Here is a 17,174-nt window from a genome sequence, read left to right on the forward strand (position 1 = left end):
AATACATTTTTCAAAAAATGCCTCTCTGTGCAAAATGGGTTTAAAAACATAAACAACTGTAGGATACTGTTTGTCTGTGTTAAGAGATATACTCTAAAACACTTCTTCAGTAGAGACTCAGAGAAGAGAAACACACAGAACTTCTTGCTAGCAAGGGCAGCCTCCAGAACTGAGACTCACACTGAGGACTGCCCTGGTCTTTATTTATATGCTTCAGTGAGCGTTTGTTCCTTACATTGGAATGTGGAGGTGCACGTGTGTGTGTGTGTGTGTGTGTGTGTGTGTGTGTGTGTGTGTGTGTGTGTGTGGTGTCAGAGTGTGACCCCATAAATGACTTCCGGAAACCTGCTGGTCTCGAAGTCCAGCAGTTCATCTAAACAAAGCACTTAGACTAAGACAGATATAGCTACGTTAATCCTACTGTAAAACAATAAAACAAGGTACGACCTCTCCCATACTCCTAGGATGTGGGGGTGAACGCCAGAACACCCTGGAATGTTACAGACCTCCTAGGATGAGACATTCTTTCAATATGCCACCAACTATATACTTCTAAACACAAATGATTACATGCAGTATTCTACCATATGCAAACTTATATCATTAAAAGACTATACTGACTACTAAGTACAATTTTCCATTGACAGTCTGTGATTTGAACAGCCCAGCGTTGCTCCCGACGAAGGGAAAACCAATTCTGCAAGGGAGACCTACCTTGGCACTTGTACAGGTGAAACCAAAGGGCAGATATGCTTCACCATATTTTCTAGTCTTTGGCTTAGAAAGAAGTTGGTTTGTAAACATATTCAGCTATGCTTCATCTCCTGCTTTGCGTTTCTGTGGGCGCCCCGTGCTAGCAGTGTCCAAGCGTTTTGTTTTTTTTCCCCCCCTTTTCATTCTGCGCCCCCCTGCAATGGCTCTGTGCCCCCCCTAGGGGGCGGGCCCCACACTTTGGGAAGGTCTGGGTTAATTAATGTATACCAGAGGGTCCAACAGGACAGATATTATGATCTTTATGAACTTCATGATTTTTTACTAATATGAAATTAAAACAAATAGCAAAAAAGGTAACATTTTATAAAAATAATTCATATTATACAATGAAAACATGTTTCCTTTATTTAGTCATTTTGGTAAGATATCGCTTAACAACTTGCACAAATAGAACACATTTGAACAACAGAGAATTTGAAAAGAAAATGTTTATTTGTGAATACTTCATTACAAAGGATTCTTCAAAGAGAGTTGTAATACAGATGTATTTACTGCTGTTTACACTTATCTAGATTAACACGATGGTTTTGTGTTTAGTACGTTGCTCTGTTTTTTTTGCTTGTTTTCTCTTCTTTTTCTCTAAACAGGTGTTCCAGGAGATTTTTTTTCTTCTTTCTCTTTTTAAGTGCCCTTTCTCACTGTCCCTCTTCCCTTCTGTTTTTCTTTTCTTCATCTTTCTTTCCTATAAATAATATCAACAAGGGTTGATCAAATGGACCAATACGGCAAGGCCGTGATGATCCATTTGGCAAAGTAAATCCTTGTTGGTCTTCAGACAACAATTCTGATGGCTAAAGAACCAAATGGGACAGGCAAAAAAACAAAGGGAGTTGTAATATACAAACACAAAGTTCTTCATTTTCCAGGTATGCTACAACTAATAATTTGAATTGAACTGGACTTCTACTTTTGTTTTGTTAAAGTTAGGAATATATCGCCACCTGTTGCTTCGGCATGATTCTAGCAGCATTTTCCTTCATTTCTGCGTTTACGTGTGGACGTGATAATTTTTTAAAACGAAAACGGAAAATCTCAGTTTTCAAAAATATCCGTGTACGTGTGGACGTAGCCTAATACATGATCTAAAGTGCAGAACAGACTGCTTTTTTTCCCAATGTGAGCATCCTCATATCAGTTGGTTGAGAAATGGCTGTCTTGCTTTGTTACTTCTTGAAATTTGCAGGAAAGAAAGATTGCGTTCAGACATATGGAAAAAAATAGGAAAAAATAACTGAACAGTAGTGCTGTAGGGCTACATGATAAGAAGATCACACGACGGTTTCACATTATTATCTGAATTAAAAAATGTCATTTGACTGAAATTAACTGCTCTTGGGAGAGAATTGGACCGTCTTCGGGGGTTCTGATGAAGCATTGCTGTCGTCATGTTGTCAGAATTGTCTCTGCAAGCAAGAAGATATTAACGTTTAGTGAAATCAGACTTTTTCCTTTCGTGTGTATCATTGTTCGCTATTCAAAAAAACAAACAAAAAAAACATGGAGTTTTCATAACAGTCGGTCTGGTCCTATCCTTGCTTTGCCATACAAAGTTAAAATTTAAATTGAAGATGAACCTGAAGGTTCAAAGAGAAACCAAAAGGAAATAGACTTAAAATTTAAGAGGTGCCTACACAGGGAATTTATATAATAAAGTGAGTATCTTCACATATATGTACAAGTTATATACAGGTTATTTATGCCATATAAAGTAGCAGGTGCAATATAAGGTGCAATGTGATCGGTTGTAGTGCACATTAGAGATGGCACGATACCACTTTTTTATGTCCAATACCAATATCATAAATCTGGTTATTGGCCGGTACAGATATGAATCCAATATAGTGTGTTTTTTAATCAATAAAACTGTTTTTTTAATATCTTGCTGCATTTTGTATAAGTTCATACTCAAGTTTAAAAACAAAAACATTATTTTAAAAATTATAAGTCTGTATCATAATGTCTGGTGTTTTGGTGTTTGTTGGTTTGTTTTTTATTTTGTTTTATTTTGCGAGCTGGTAGATGCTGCTCCAGCCACAGAATCCCCCGCCCCGCCGCCCCGCCCTCTCCTCCCTGTGCCGCAAGCAGCAGACGCACCTCTTAATAAACAGAGGGCGCCCTTACTCCCAGCAAATGGGCGATAGAAAACCGATCGGTGCCTGTGCCATTCCCAATATGTGCTGGCATGACGTTGGGGCAGCATGAGCCCGAGCAATTATTTATTTATTTTTTGCCAATGCCCACGATGCCGCCCCGGGCAACCGCCCGTGTCAAAAACCGCTACTGGTTGTTAAGCTTAACGCTGGAATGCTTTACAAACATTCATAGGTGAACTTACACACTTGCTTTACTTCTCTCTGGGATAACTTTCTTGGAGATGAAATGCCGGTTTGGTAGCGAGGCTCCAAATGCTCAACCAGACCACCGACAGGTCCCGCACGCCACAGCCACTCTATTAGGTGATGTATACTACTCCGACGTGCTACAGTTATGAGCCGAGTTTTACCATGTCGCAAGTTTTGTGGGGTGCTTTTTTGATATTTAATGGATTGGATTACATTTTACATTTCTCTCCGATATCCGATCCAGTAACTTAGGTCACTATCAGACCGATACCGATACGTGATATCGGATCCGTCCATCTCTACTGCACATTGAGTAAGAATTAGGACTAGAAGAAGGAATGCTAATTACTAATGATTACATATTGATTTTCTTGCACTGTCAAGCGCTTCAGTGCATTCTAATAAAAAAAGAAAAATAAAACTTCTGACTTACATCTGAGTCACTTCTTGCCTCTTTGCAATTCTTGGCTCCTTGCATTTCTTCTGATGATCTGGGGAAAAGAGAAAAAGCATCAATACAAACAGATTAACCCAAACTACCTCAAAGTCAGTTCTTTGTAAAGTAACGGGAGACGATTATTTTATCCTTTTTCTTTTTACAGTGAATTAGCAGCACTACTTTTATTAGTACTGCTACTGCTATTGCAATAGCATGCTATAGCCAGACTGGGTGTGGTGGTGTGGAGGTGTTGGAGAGGGAACAGTGGATTATTGTTTTAAGCTTTGAGGTTCCAGGTTAAAAGAGAGTTTTTCCTTCCCACTGTCGCCAAAGTGCTTGCTCATAAAGGTCATATGATTGTTGGGTTTTTCTCTGTATGTTGTATTGTAGGGTCTACCTTACAATATCAAGTGCCTTAAGGCAATTGTTGTGATTTGGTGCTGTATACATAAAATTGAAATAAATTGAATTACAGTGGAATTACATATTTATATAAATATAGTGATTTTTTAATATTCATAACATGTTTCTCTTTTACACTGTCAGTCAGACAGAAGTAAGAAAGCTGTACATTTTTTATGATAATGCTCCTGTTATGTCATGTGCATTAATGTGAGCATAGGCTTGATGCAAACACTTGGTAGGGATTTAATAAACTCATATAGCAAAGTTTTACTTGATTAACACTTAAGAGTTGAATATATTGTGATATCAAGGGCAAGTTAAAGCAAAGTTCATGCTGCTCCGGTATTTGCTTCACTTACCTGCTCTGGAAACTCTCAGTAGCCACAGAAACTCCACGACCACCAAAAACATAGTGCAGGAGACCCTGATCATATTTCTCTAAGATTTCATGTGATGGTGCAGCAGTGAACAGAAAAAATTACCATACGGGGTGGCAGTTACATCCAGATAGGCAGGTTTTTCATTCCTTTAAGTCAAGTTTGAACATGCCTGAAATACAAGGAAGAAAAAACAAATGCTGAAAAAAGAAATGCTGTTAACAGTCATTGCCCTTTTCAGTTCTTTTAACTGCAACAGTTCAGTTTACACACAGAACAACAGAAAAACCTGCAAAACAAATCCAACTATGCAACACAGAGGACAAATCTCTTTCTACAGTTGAAAAAAACTGAATGATTATTATAAGTTCTTCAAAAAGAAAGTCCAATGCAGACTGTAGCAACGTTATGTACATTTTCCCAGTTAGTGGTATGTAAGACATCAAGCAAGCATAACCTAAATAGGAAGATTACAGATAGATATGAGTAGATGGAAGTCAGAAAAATCTCAGGAATATGTCCTGAAAATAGAAAATGCCCCAAAGCAGCTGAAGGAATGAAATGGAATTTACATCGAGAAAAGCCAAAACAGTGTTAGCAGTGTAATGCATTTGTTAATGATTCCAACGTTTTTCTACTTGGTCTGCAAAAGAAACATCCAACAAATAAGTTTTTCATTTTAAATTGTATGTCTCACAAAGACAGAAACTCGAGCCATTAAACAAAAATGTTTTATATGTTTCGGTGATTAGTTTATTTTCTACAACATCCCAGATGTGTGCTGATTTCATTACTTTTTCAGGTGCTGTATCAGAAATCACTACAACAAACAAATGTGTCAATTGAAACAGACTATTTTTTAAAATGTATGTCAATGAGCAGAGTTTAACAGTCTCAAACCTAGAACCAGACGATCTGGTTCACAAGTAACAGAGTTAGTTAGATCTCAAATGCCCTACGACGGCCAGAAACTTAAAATTAAAACAGCAAGTATGAAATCACACCCAGTCAGACCACAGCGAGGAACAAGAAAATGAGAATCTCTCACCCACACATTAGTTTCATAACTCTCCCGACAGCCTGTGTGCAGAAACCCACCGGAGAACAGTACGAGGCAGGATTTAGCACTCCGTGAAGTAGCTCCACATGTGTTGTGCATGTGAGTCACTGCGCTCCAGACGTGAGAAAAACAAAATGCAAAAGCTCCGCCTACGGATGGGAAGGAGCGTGTCATTCCTCCAAGATCCCGAGAAGCTTGGAGTGCAGGTAGAAAGTGTCTAGTTTTTCTGACAAGTATCAATAAGAAATTTAGATTCTGTTTTCATTAAAACAGCGAAGATTTCCAAATAAAGTTAAGCCAAGGCTGGATGTTAACCTGACACACAGGCACGGACATGGTGTATCAGATTAATCTTCTTTATCGATATAATTATACAGACTACATTCTTGCATAAAGGACCTACGAGCACTGAAAACAGCCCATTGGTTTATTTCCAGTACTGACACTGGATTGTCCAATCAAATCTCTTAACGCAAAAGACCCCTCCACAGTGTTTCTTGTGAAAGAAGTGTTTGATAAAGATGAACAAACAAAAGCGAAAACGTCTAGTTCAAAAGCTCAGAGAGAAAAATAAACTAGAAATAGATGCAGGAAAATGTGTTAAATGAAACTGCTAAACCTCAGCAGCTGCACCAGCGACAACAACCAGTAACAAAACCTCACAGTCACGTGAACCTGCAGTTACTAACGGTAAACGTGCAGTACCTCGTTAACCCGCAGCATCACGTTACTACCACAGTGTGATGGTGTCATCGCCACATTACGGATGATTTTAGTTCTTAGTTAAAGGGTAAATGAGCTCACCACTGCTCGAAGTAAAGAAAAAACAGATCCAATTTACTTTCTCAGAGAATATTGAGCCACTGGTACAAAGTTTGTTTTGCATTTGTTGTTTTTAACCATGATCGTCTACAGATATTCAAGCAACACGCTTTCATTTCTGTGCTAGTGATTGCTGTTGTGTCTTGTATGGAGGACCAGAAATTCTTAATTTTGATGCTTGTGACTTTTTGTGACTCGTCCGATATGCTGCAATAACACAGCAGAATTTTGAACTCAGTCCTTTCCCCACAGTGGTGACAGCAAATTGTGCCAGTCGATGCGTTTCTCGCCTCCTCTTGAAATAGTCAGCATACAAGTGACTTGAGGCAACTGCTGTTGTGATCTGTTGGTATATAAATAACACTGAATTGAACTGAATTGGATGAACCACAACAATCGACAACAAAATAAGGCACTGGGGTTTTGGCACAGTGCTTTCACCAAGGAGAATAGGATTTAATGATTCGTGCATTATTTTAAAGGCATTTCATACTTGCCTGAGGCCATGTTGGAACTTCCCAACATACCTGATACATTACCTGTATTAGCTACATTTACATTGTTTTTATCTTTTTGTGCTGTTAAAATTATTTTCTATTTTTATTTAAAGCAGTTAGGAAGATTTTCTATCGTAAAGAAAAAGTAGCTAAAATGTACTTTAATTAAAAAACTTAGTGTTTGTTTTGTTTGTTTTTTTGGATAATCTGTTCTCAGAGTTTACCTGAAATATATTCACCATTAAAGTGTTTCTTCTAGAGTCACTGCTCGATTTCACACAAGCAGGGATGTTTATCTTTGAGAGAAGATTATTGGTTTCTCAAAGCATGTTATTCCTAAAGTCTTTAAAAGAGAACTGGCTAAGACTTCGTCACTCTGATGGTCTGAAACTGTCAGGCATAATCAGGCATACACAGATTCATTATTGTTTTCCACAGCAGATTTTCTCATGCATGCATTTCGCTGTCTTTACGTTGTTGCTCTGAGGAATTGAATCCAGAAGATATGATCATCAGTAGAGATAACATAAACAAAATGAACTGCAAAGTGAAGGGAGAACGTCATTTACCTCTTCTGCTTTTATACAGCATGAAGCCTACTGCTTCTCCTGTAACCACAATAGGTCTAATCACCCCTCCTAAAATAGCTCCTGAATATCCTGAAACACAAAGAAACAGAGTCAGTTTTAATGTCTTTTGGCTCTGAACTCTGAACTGGATCTTTTTTTTTTTTTGTCAAAATGATTATATAATTTCTTGATTTATAAAGCTTTTATATAATTTGCTTTATGGCTTTATTGGAAGAGGTTTGACGTCAAACACATAAACAAACTTAAAATGGAGATGGAAGACCAAGTAAAATGAATTTTGAAAGATGTCAATGGTTACTTGCTGAACTATGAAATCAAGCAGGTTTTCTGTTGCATACTGTGGAGTAAACGTCATATAATATTGGCTTCTGCCTACATAATTAAACAGGTACGGAGGTTCAGACTCAAGCTGCCTCTCCTTTACTTGTCTTTAAGATGGCATACAGACCAAATCCAGCACTTTTCAATCTTTTATTCTTTCCTGTTTGTCACTTTTGCTTCTTAATAACCTGGCATTAAACAGCTGCACTTAACCTGAAAGCTAACATGTTAGCTAACATTAAATGGCACCACGTCGATGCTGAAATCAGACAATTAAGAAAGTATGTGATTGAGTGTAACAAGAGGTGCTTATATTTTAGAAATGTTTACTAGATAATATGTACTAGGAAAAAATGGAAAAAATATGTATTCTTTTGGTTTAATTCAATGTTTAGCATTACAGCAGCTTTCATATTAAGATAGTAATCAGTTCCATTGTCTTTTTTGACTCAATGACAGTAGTTAAAACAACCTTAAACAAAATAAACTAATTAATTTGATTTATTAAATGGGTAGTTACTTTTTCTTAAAGTTTTTGTCGTCTCTTCAGCATCACTAACTTCACATGTGTAAATTCCCTCCTGAAAACCTCTGCTTCCATTTCTCTGAGATTGTGTAGTTGGTCAGAGTCCTATTCAGGATGACCTGATTATGGTTGAATCTCTACATGAGTTGAATGTTTGAGGGACTGCATGAGATTGTGTTGTCATACTCATGCACATTTTCAGAAGCTGAAATATTATTCCAAAAACACAAAATTTCCAGCAGGTGATCTAGCAGATTTTTAGTGTCTTTTCTGTCTCTCTCTTCCCCTCTGTTTTTCTTTCCCTCTGCTTTTGTTGAGCCTCTTCCTGGCTTCTCTTTTCTTTGTCTTTCTCTGTCCTCTCCCGCAGTCCTGTCTGTTTCGACTGTAATAACTTATTACAAGTAAAATAAATAAATAATAAAGATTGAAAAAACTATGACAATCAAGTTGCCCAGTATGGCAAAAGCCATAATGATCCATTTGGGAAGATAAATCTGTTGGGCAGTTTTCTTGGCCTTCAGACAATAATTCTTGTTGGAGCTATTTGTTCTTATTTTTTTTTATTATTTTGAAATTAGTTAAAGTTTGTTGTTAGTTTACTTATATTTGGGGTTTATTTACAAGTTTATTTGTAGGTTAATATTTGTTTCAATGTTTTGTTTGTTTGATGTTACCTTGTTAAATTAGTCAGTAAGAGCTGTAGGGCCATTTTGTTTCTATAAATAAAGAGACTGGTATAGGACCAGCATGCACTGGGGTGGGCTTATGGTTTTTTACCAGAGCAGGAGAAGCAGCAGGAAGTAACAAAAATGGATCTTGTTAGTGCCAAACTGGATAAAATAAACCATAAAAACACAACTTTCAAGTTTGGACAGTGGACTTCTTTTGCCTGCGTACGAAATATTATCTCAGTGCAGCAGGGGCTTGTGGACTTTTAATTGTGGGATGTTTGGTTTGTCAAACAAAAGGAATTGCCACTACAAAAAGTAAAAAACCTGCCCGTGGACAAAGGAATAATCCTTCATTAATGGATATGTTGGATATATGGATTTCAAGGATCACCGTCGAACTCGAATAAAAGTTACTGGATCGTCTGTGAGTAATCCAGACGGATTTGATGTTGAGGCCTGGATCAACATGTCACTCGTTCATCAAAGCTGGTGAGTGATGATATTGTTTAAGCCTTAAAGGAAAACGGTGAAGCCATTGGAGTTTAAAGACATTATTTCACTACAAAGACTGATGAACTGAGTTTTGATGTACTAAATTGGTGCATAATTGGATCGCTAATTGAAACATGCCAACGCCCTCTGTGGAAATGGTTGTTTGCTGCAATCAGCAGGTAAATGGATGTCGTGTTTGCGCTTTATGCTATGGATTCTCAGTGTGCTGTGCATCTTTATAATGTTTGAAATAATCCAAGAGGACAATAAAAATGTCGGATATTAAGAGTAAACAAGAGGATGACACTCAGATGCAAGCAGAGAAAAGAAGCATCAAATTTACGCCAAAAGGTTTGGATTTGTATATAAAGACATGCCAAGAAAAGTGGAGTTCAATGTGTAAGCAAGCATCTAAGTACATGGGGAAATTTCTGCTTTAATGACCTCACATGAGAACGTTAAGGAAGTGTCTTCTGAATTTGGGAAGTTTATTAAATGCTATCAAGATGCAAATGCTTTGCAAGAATCCTTTTTAAGTTTGCCACTGCCAGAAGATGAAGTGAAAAGGCAAAGCACACATTTTCAGTCTAAGGTGACAGCATTCTCTGTTTTTATGGACAAAGTAAAGGTTTGGTTGCAGGAAGCAGGCGAGCCGTATACTGAACAAAGCAATACTGCTCTTAATGATCAAGCTGTTGAAAGTTTGGATGAAATAAATCCTGAAGACAGTGTCTCTAATATCTCAAGTGTAAAGCCACCTTCGAAAACATTGTCACAGCAAAGTCGAATTTCATCAACATCTTCCGCACGCATTAAAGCTGCGGCTGACAAGGCAGCGCTCATGGAGCGACTCGCTGCATTAAAGAAAAAAAACATTCTATTGAAGCGCAAGAGGAAAAACTGAGAAAAGAAAAGGAGAAATTATCCTTGGAAACAGAGTTGGCAGCAACCAATGCAAAGCTTCGTGTCTTAAAAATAAACTCAGTTTGTAGCTCTGAGCCTTCTGATGGAATGAACTCTTATTTTGAAAGAGGGCACGTACAAGAAGCGCCTAATTTAAATCCTTGTGCTGATACATTTGTTCCGGCAGAAAGAGATTACTCTGGTATAAATTCTGCATCTGAATCACAAGTAATCATACCTAGACAAAGTTGAAACCAACATCAGGTGGATGAGATGATGGTAAAAGTTGATGCTTCAGCTCAAGTGACGCAGCAAACACAGCCTCAGTCTCATACTTTGACTGAGAATTGCACGAAGGAGATTGTCAATGTTATGCAAAAACAAAATGACATCACTACTTTGCTTGTAAAACAAAACATATCTTCTGTCCTCCCAGCCAGAAACATCCCTGTTTGATGGAGACCCTTTACAGTATACAGATCATTTATGAATGTCTTTGAAAATGGAGTGGAAGCTAAAACTGATAACTGGAGCGACTGTTTGCATTTTTTAGAGCAGTTCACTAGGGGGCAGCCTAAAGACTTGGTGCATAGTTGTCAGCATTTACCTCCTGAGCAGGGCTATTCCACAGCCAAATATCTTATGAAGAACATTTTGGGAACGAAAATAAAATTGGCTCTGCATATATGGAGAGGATTGTGAGTTGGGCACCTATTAAAAGTGAGGATGTGAAAGGTCTTCAGTCATTCTCTTTTTTTCTTAAAGGATGTTCGAATCTAACACAGCAAGTTGTTTATATGAAGGAGTTGGATTTGCCCTCAAATATGAGAATGATTGTTATGAAACCTCCATACAAATTGAGGGAAAAATGGAGAGTTGTTGCCTATGAACTGCAGGAACAAAATGGTCACAGAGCAGTGTTCACTGATCTGGTTGCCTTCATAATAAAACAGGTGAAAGTAGCATCAGATCCAGTGTTTGGCAACATCCAAGACTCACAATCTGGAAGCAGCTTTAAAGTTTCAAGTTCCACCAAGCAAAGAAAAAAGGGAAGTCGTTTTGCCACTAATGTCAGTACAGTGCCAGGAGTCAAAACTCAATCAACTGTTCACAAATTCCACTGTTCTGCATAGTTGTTTGTTTTGTTCACACAGCAATCATTTACTAGAGAATTGTAAGCAGTTTAAAGCTAAAATGCATTGGGATAGGTTGACTTTTATCAAGGAAAGGGGAATTTGTTTTGGTTGTTTAAAAGTTGGTCACACAAGCAAAGACTGTAGGAGTCGTTTGGATTGCAAAGTGTGTCACCAAAAGCACCCAGGGGTTCTTCAAATAGAGCGAAAAGATCCAGGAGTACCCTCAGAACAAACTCAACATATGACAAGCTCTGATGTCCACTTTTCAACTGCAACCACTCAGACATGTGGGCATATTGGGGCCGGTCATGAAGTTAATGTAGTTTTTCCTATAGTTCCAGTTGAAGTTAAGAGCCAAAAGAGCAATAAAATTGTGCAAACCTATGCGTTTTTGGATCCTGGAAGTTCAGGTACATTCTGTACAGAACCCTGGCAAAAAGACTGAATCTTAAAGGTAAAACGACCAATATCCTTTTGAGAACAATGAGTCAAAATAGGATTGTTAGTGCACAAGTTCTGTCTGGTTTGGAAGCAAATGATTTCATGGCGTTGCCAGATGTGTTGACTCAAAAGACCATGTCAATTTCTACAGTCAATATTCCCCAGCAAGGCGACATCGATCAGTGGCCTCATCTTAAACCTGTTAAACTTCACAACATTGATGCAGAGGTGGAGCTACTGATAGGCACTGATGCTTCCAATGTTTTAGAGCCATGGAAGGTGATAAACAGTGTGGAGGGTGGACCTTATGCTGCAAAAACAAAAGTTGGCTGGGTCATAAATGGTCCCCTGCGCACTGGAAGTAACAGTGGAAATAAAAACAACCGCACTGCTGTAACAGCCAATAGGATTTCTTTTGAGCGTCTTGAAGAAATGTTGATTAAACAGTACAATCATGATTTTAATGAAAGATCCTCAGAGGAGCAGACTGAAATGTCCAGAGAAGATATGTGTTTCATGGATATTGTTAGTAGTTCAATAAAACTTATTGGAAATCATTATCACATTGATTTGCCTTTCAGGAGAGAAAGTGCCAGCTTGCCAAATAACCTCTGTGTCGCGGAGCAGCGTCTCCAGAGTCTCAGACGGAGATCTGAAAAGGATGCTCGTTATAAGGATGAATACACTGAATGTGTAAACAACATGCTTGAACAAGGATATGCCAAGCTTGTGTCTGCAGATGAGTTGCACAAAGATGATGGAAAGCAGATCAACTTCCAGTTGAGAGAGCACTGGGTTTACAGTGGTGCATAGAAACAGACAAGTTCCAGTTCAGAACCTCCCTGCAGGACCGTCCAACAACCAGAAGGGGCATTTTGCCTGTAGTCAGCTCACTGTATGATCCTTTGGGAATCTTGTCTCCCTTCAGTATGCCAGCTAAACTGTTGCTACAAGAGCTTTGCCAAGAAAATTTGAAGTGGGGTGAAGTTATTCCCCACTCTCTTTCCCAGCGGTGGCGTGATTGGCTGGAGGATCTCCAGCTGATTTTACAGTTCAAAGTGGAATGTTGCATTAAACCAAGTTGCTTTGGAAGACCAAATAAGGCACAACTTCATAATTTTTCTGATGCAAGTCAAGATGGTTATGGAACAGTGTCATATTTAAAGTTGGAAAAGAATAACATCACGCATGTTGCTTTTATCCTGGGAAAGGCTAGAGTTGCTCCTCTCAAGCAAACTACAATTCCCAGGCTGGAATTGACGGCTGCAGTTCTTGCAGTTCGAGTGAATATGCTGAGTGAACGACTCAGAGGGATTGGTGTTTCCTCCAGATTAAACAAGAGATCTTGTGCTTTTTAGGCAGGAGTGTATAGCACTACACTATTTTTTTTTTTTTTTTCAAATTGATTACATTGTAATGTGAAAAAGTTACTTGTGACAATGTTCCTCCATGATGGAGTCCAAAGAAAGCAATCTACAATTTATTTGTCTGTTAAGACTGTGTGTAATGTACAGTCACATTGCATCTATTACACATATGCTACAGGGTATTGGCAAACCGTGCCTTTTATGCACAGTAGTGCCTACTAGGTAGGAACTAACATCCAGGTGTATATAAATTCTTACCCTGCCTCGTTCTGGGCTGCATGATGAGGTTTGTATAGGCATCTGGACTTTTACAATATCTACAGCCTTCTTAGTCTCTTAAAGTAATCAAAATTAGTCTATTGTGTGTTACTTTGAATTACAATTGCCAGAAGATATACAGACTAAGGCATTGTGTTAAACATGGTGAAGTAAGAAAGAAAGATCCCATCCTCACTAAGGTGTTATTTCTTATAGTATCATTGCTACTTCAATGATTAAAAAAAAAAAAAGGTACATAAACTCTCCCATGCTAGAAGTCAGGAAAAGAGATAAAGAGATCAAGCCAACTGACTATTATTATAGCATAAATATACTGCGCAGGACTCTCAAGATTCCTCTGGTAGAGGACCCGAGCTTGAAGGATAAAGACCACCATATGACACAGTAACTTTAATAGATATTCAAGCAACAGGCTTTTATTTCTGGGGTAATAACTGCTTGAGTTACTGCTGCTGTGCCCGTGTATGGATGCAGCCTTTAGAGGCAACATATTGCTGCACAGATTTAGAAAACAGCAACACTGACCAAAACGTGTAACAGAGTCATTTTTCTCATCATGGTAACAGCAGAAAAATGTTTTACTCACCTCCTTTCGAAATCGTAGGTATTAAAAGAACTATAACAATCACCACATACAAGGCAGCAATGATGATATGCATCACTGGACTGCAAGGAAGGAAACACAGTTCATTTTGAGCATTCTGGGTACGTCTTCAGACATCAAAGTCCCATAGTTCCTGCAGTCAAAGGCATTTCGTTTTGTGCACAAAGTCATGTTGGAACACGAAGACTTGGAGATAAGATCATGAAGGATCTTCCCCGCCCATCTTTACTTTTATTAAATTTTCTTTTTAGCAGAAGAAAAGGTTGAATGGCTGCACATATCATAACATGTGCCATCTAAAGACACTTTAGACTCAAATCTTCCAGATTTTGCAACTTTACTCCACAGCCAATTAATGCCTTTAACATTTAACACATCACTTCAAAGACAGCATTTCAACAAAATCCGTATCCCATTACTGTAACTTATATATATTTCACTTTTCACCTTTCAAATTCTTTCAGATGTATAACAGTAAATAACAACATAAACTGACTGACTACACTGGTCAAGATTTACAGTGATACAGAAACATCTGAGGTTGTTAGCACTGTTGCTTCACAGCAAGAACGTCCTGGGTTCAACCCCACCATCAGTGAAGTTTGCATGGCCTACCCATGTTAAAATTTGTAATGATGGTGCAGTTATTAGCAATGTGATCTTGGGCCTTTCTGCATGATTCTACATGTTCTCTCTGTGCATGTGTGAGTTTGATCCTCATGTATCGATTCTTATGTAATATTTAATGTATAAACACACAGGAAGTGAAAAGAGACAAGTAAAAACTAAATATTCCCCACAGCATGCTAAGGCTGCAGCATAACTCCTCTCTGTCCATCTGTCAGTGTATGTGTTGTAGTGATGTTTATTTCCCTTTTTCTCCAAAGGTGACTCCTCCTGGTTCCTCGACTACTCTGCCAGGCACTCACCTGTCAGCAGAATACAAGCTTTAGTTCACATTGTAATACAGATATTCAGTAAATCAACATATAAACACCATCTGTGTAAAGATTTATGCTTCTAAAGTGAAACAGTGAAACATTAAAGCACTATTAATAAATAAATATTGTGCCTTTGTGCTTTTAGGTTCTTCTTTTGCGTCTGGTTCAGTGAATTTTGGTTGGAGCGTGGTGAAACTTGATGTTTGGAATAGGTGATAGCTCTGCGTGCTAACAAGCCATTATTTATAGTGTTACATGAAGTCTGGAGAGTTTGGGTGTTTTTAGCGGACTTTTGTGTATTTACATAACTGCTCTTTTAATCATTGCTTGTTTTTGCTGTGTTTGGTGGTTGTAGAAATGGGTTAAATGTGCATTTAGCTGAGATTCTAAGGTTTCTGTGGATGCTACATAGGCTGATATTTGCATAAAAGGCTTGAGGCCTTTCTCTCTGTATAATCATAGAGGGTCACATACCTCTTGAGCCCCAGTGCCCCTGTATGAGGGGCAATGGAGCTTAAGCTGTGTGTGGAAAATTTAACAATAACCTGCAACACACCCAGTGAGCTTGATGTAATCTGACTCACTGGCTACATCATGTGGCAAAAAGTTGTTACTGCAGGTAAATGTTTTACAGTCACATGATGTAATCTCTATGAGTGCTGTCTGAGTTCAAAAGTAAGTAAACTATTATAACTATTATACAACACTGGTTGGTCATTGTTACAGGGACCATGATGGGGACAACTGTTTTAAATATCTGGTCGTGGACTGAAGTGAAGGAGCAGCAGCTCAGAAACTGAAACAGGAGTTTTAGTGTTTAGTTAAGCCTCTAAACTCAATTACAAACATTTCAAAACTATGTTAGCTCCTATCATACCCTGTCCTCTCGAGCAGAGCACCTGTTTGCAATGCTTTTGGGAAACCAGTTCCCAAACCCCCTCTCTGTAAAATCAGTATTGCAGTTCAATAAAAAACATTTGTTTTGTTCATTAGTACCAAGAAGAGAACCTCCTGCATGTTGCTTTAAACTCCAGACCAGCAGGTGGAGCCAAATCAGCTCTGAACTGGTGGAACAACCTCCAATAAATCCAAAGTTCACCTGGAGATTTCTTACCTGTAGAGCAATTGAGTTGTTAGTGTCTGTTTATCTGCAGAGGCGAGAAAAGCTGTTTGTGCTCTTTGCTCATAGAGTTTTTCTCAGTTTGTGCCCTGGCCTACTCTAAAGGTGACAATCAGCAATTAATTCTACACCCAGGTCAAAAATGTGTATAAGAAAATTGGCCTAATATAATATTATTTATAAACATACCTGTTCAGCTGTCCAGTGATTAATTACATAAGTACATGGAGGCAGGGACTCAGAACAGTCATATTCCTCAGGATGAGCTGTTCTAGTTGGGCCTCTTGTCAGCTTTCTCTCCGACACTATAAGCAATCGAGGGTTTTTTTTCCTGGAAAGTTCATTTAATCTTGATGAACAAGTGTTTTCTGTAGTTAAATTTGGCTTCTATCACCTGCGCCAAATCTCTAAAACTAAGCATTATGTACCGCACAAGGATCTCGAAAAACGTATCCATGCTTTTGTGACTTCCAGATTATTATGTCCAATCCGTCCCTCTTCACAGATTACAGCTTGTTCAAAATGCTGCAGCTCGCCTCCCAACTGGAACTGGAAAGTTTGCTTCTATCACTCCAGTTCTAGCTGACTTATATTGGATACCCATCAAATATCGTATTGATTTTAAAATCTTGTTGCTTACTTTTAAAATCATAAATAACATTGCACCGAGCTATCTCACTGACCTTCTCAGCCTGTACACTCCAAGTCGAGCACTAAGATCATCAGGTTAGTTACTCTTGGCGCAACCTAGGTCTCAGCTGAGGACCCGAGGCGATTGTGCTTTTGTCTCAGCTGCACCTAACCTCACGAACAACCTTCCTGCGACTATTTGTGCCTTGAACTCTATTCAATCTTTCAAATCATGGTTGAATACTTACCTATTTAATCTGGCATTCCTGACTAGCTAGTGCCGTCATCTCATCTATTTTAATCTTATTATTGTGTATTTTTTAGTTTCTTAGCTGATATCTTATATGTATGAATTGACCCTATCTCATAATTGAGGTCTGATACCTACTTTATTTAGCCCACACTTCTGGTGTGTTAAGGCCCTAACACTAACAGAG

The 17,174-nt window shown here is 38.4% G+C and overlaps 1 long non-coding RNA gene across 1 annotated transcript; it reads right to left on the minus strand.

Moving 5' to 3' along the window:
- Positions 1-7,167: 7,167 nt before the first annotated feature.
- LOC120720820 lies at positions 7,168-14,255 on the minus strand. Its single transcript, XR_005693059.1, has 3 exons — positions 14,029-14,255; positions 7,286-7,375; positions 7,168-7,198 (listed from the first exon to the last, which is right to left on the minus strand). It is a non-coding gene; the product is annotated as an uncharacterized LOC120720820 (long non-coding RNA).
- Positions 14,256-17,174: the final 2,919 nt, after the last annotated feature.

The sequence above is a fragment of the Simochromis diagramma genome, unplaced genomic scaffold, assembly GCF_900408965.1.
Source record: "Simochromis diagramma unplaced genomic scaffold, fSimDia1.1 OVJJ01000155.1, whole genome shotgun sequence".
Classification (NCBI taxonomy): domain Eukaryota; kingdom Metazoa; phylum Chordata; class Actinopteri; order Cichliformes; family Cichlidae; genus Simochromis; species Simochromis diagramma.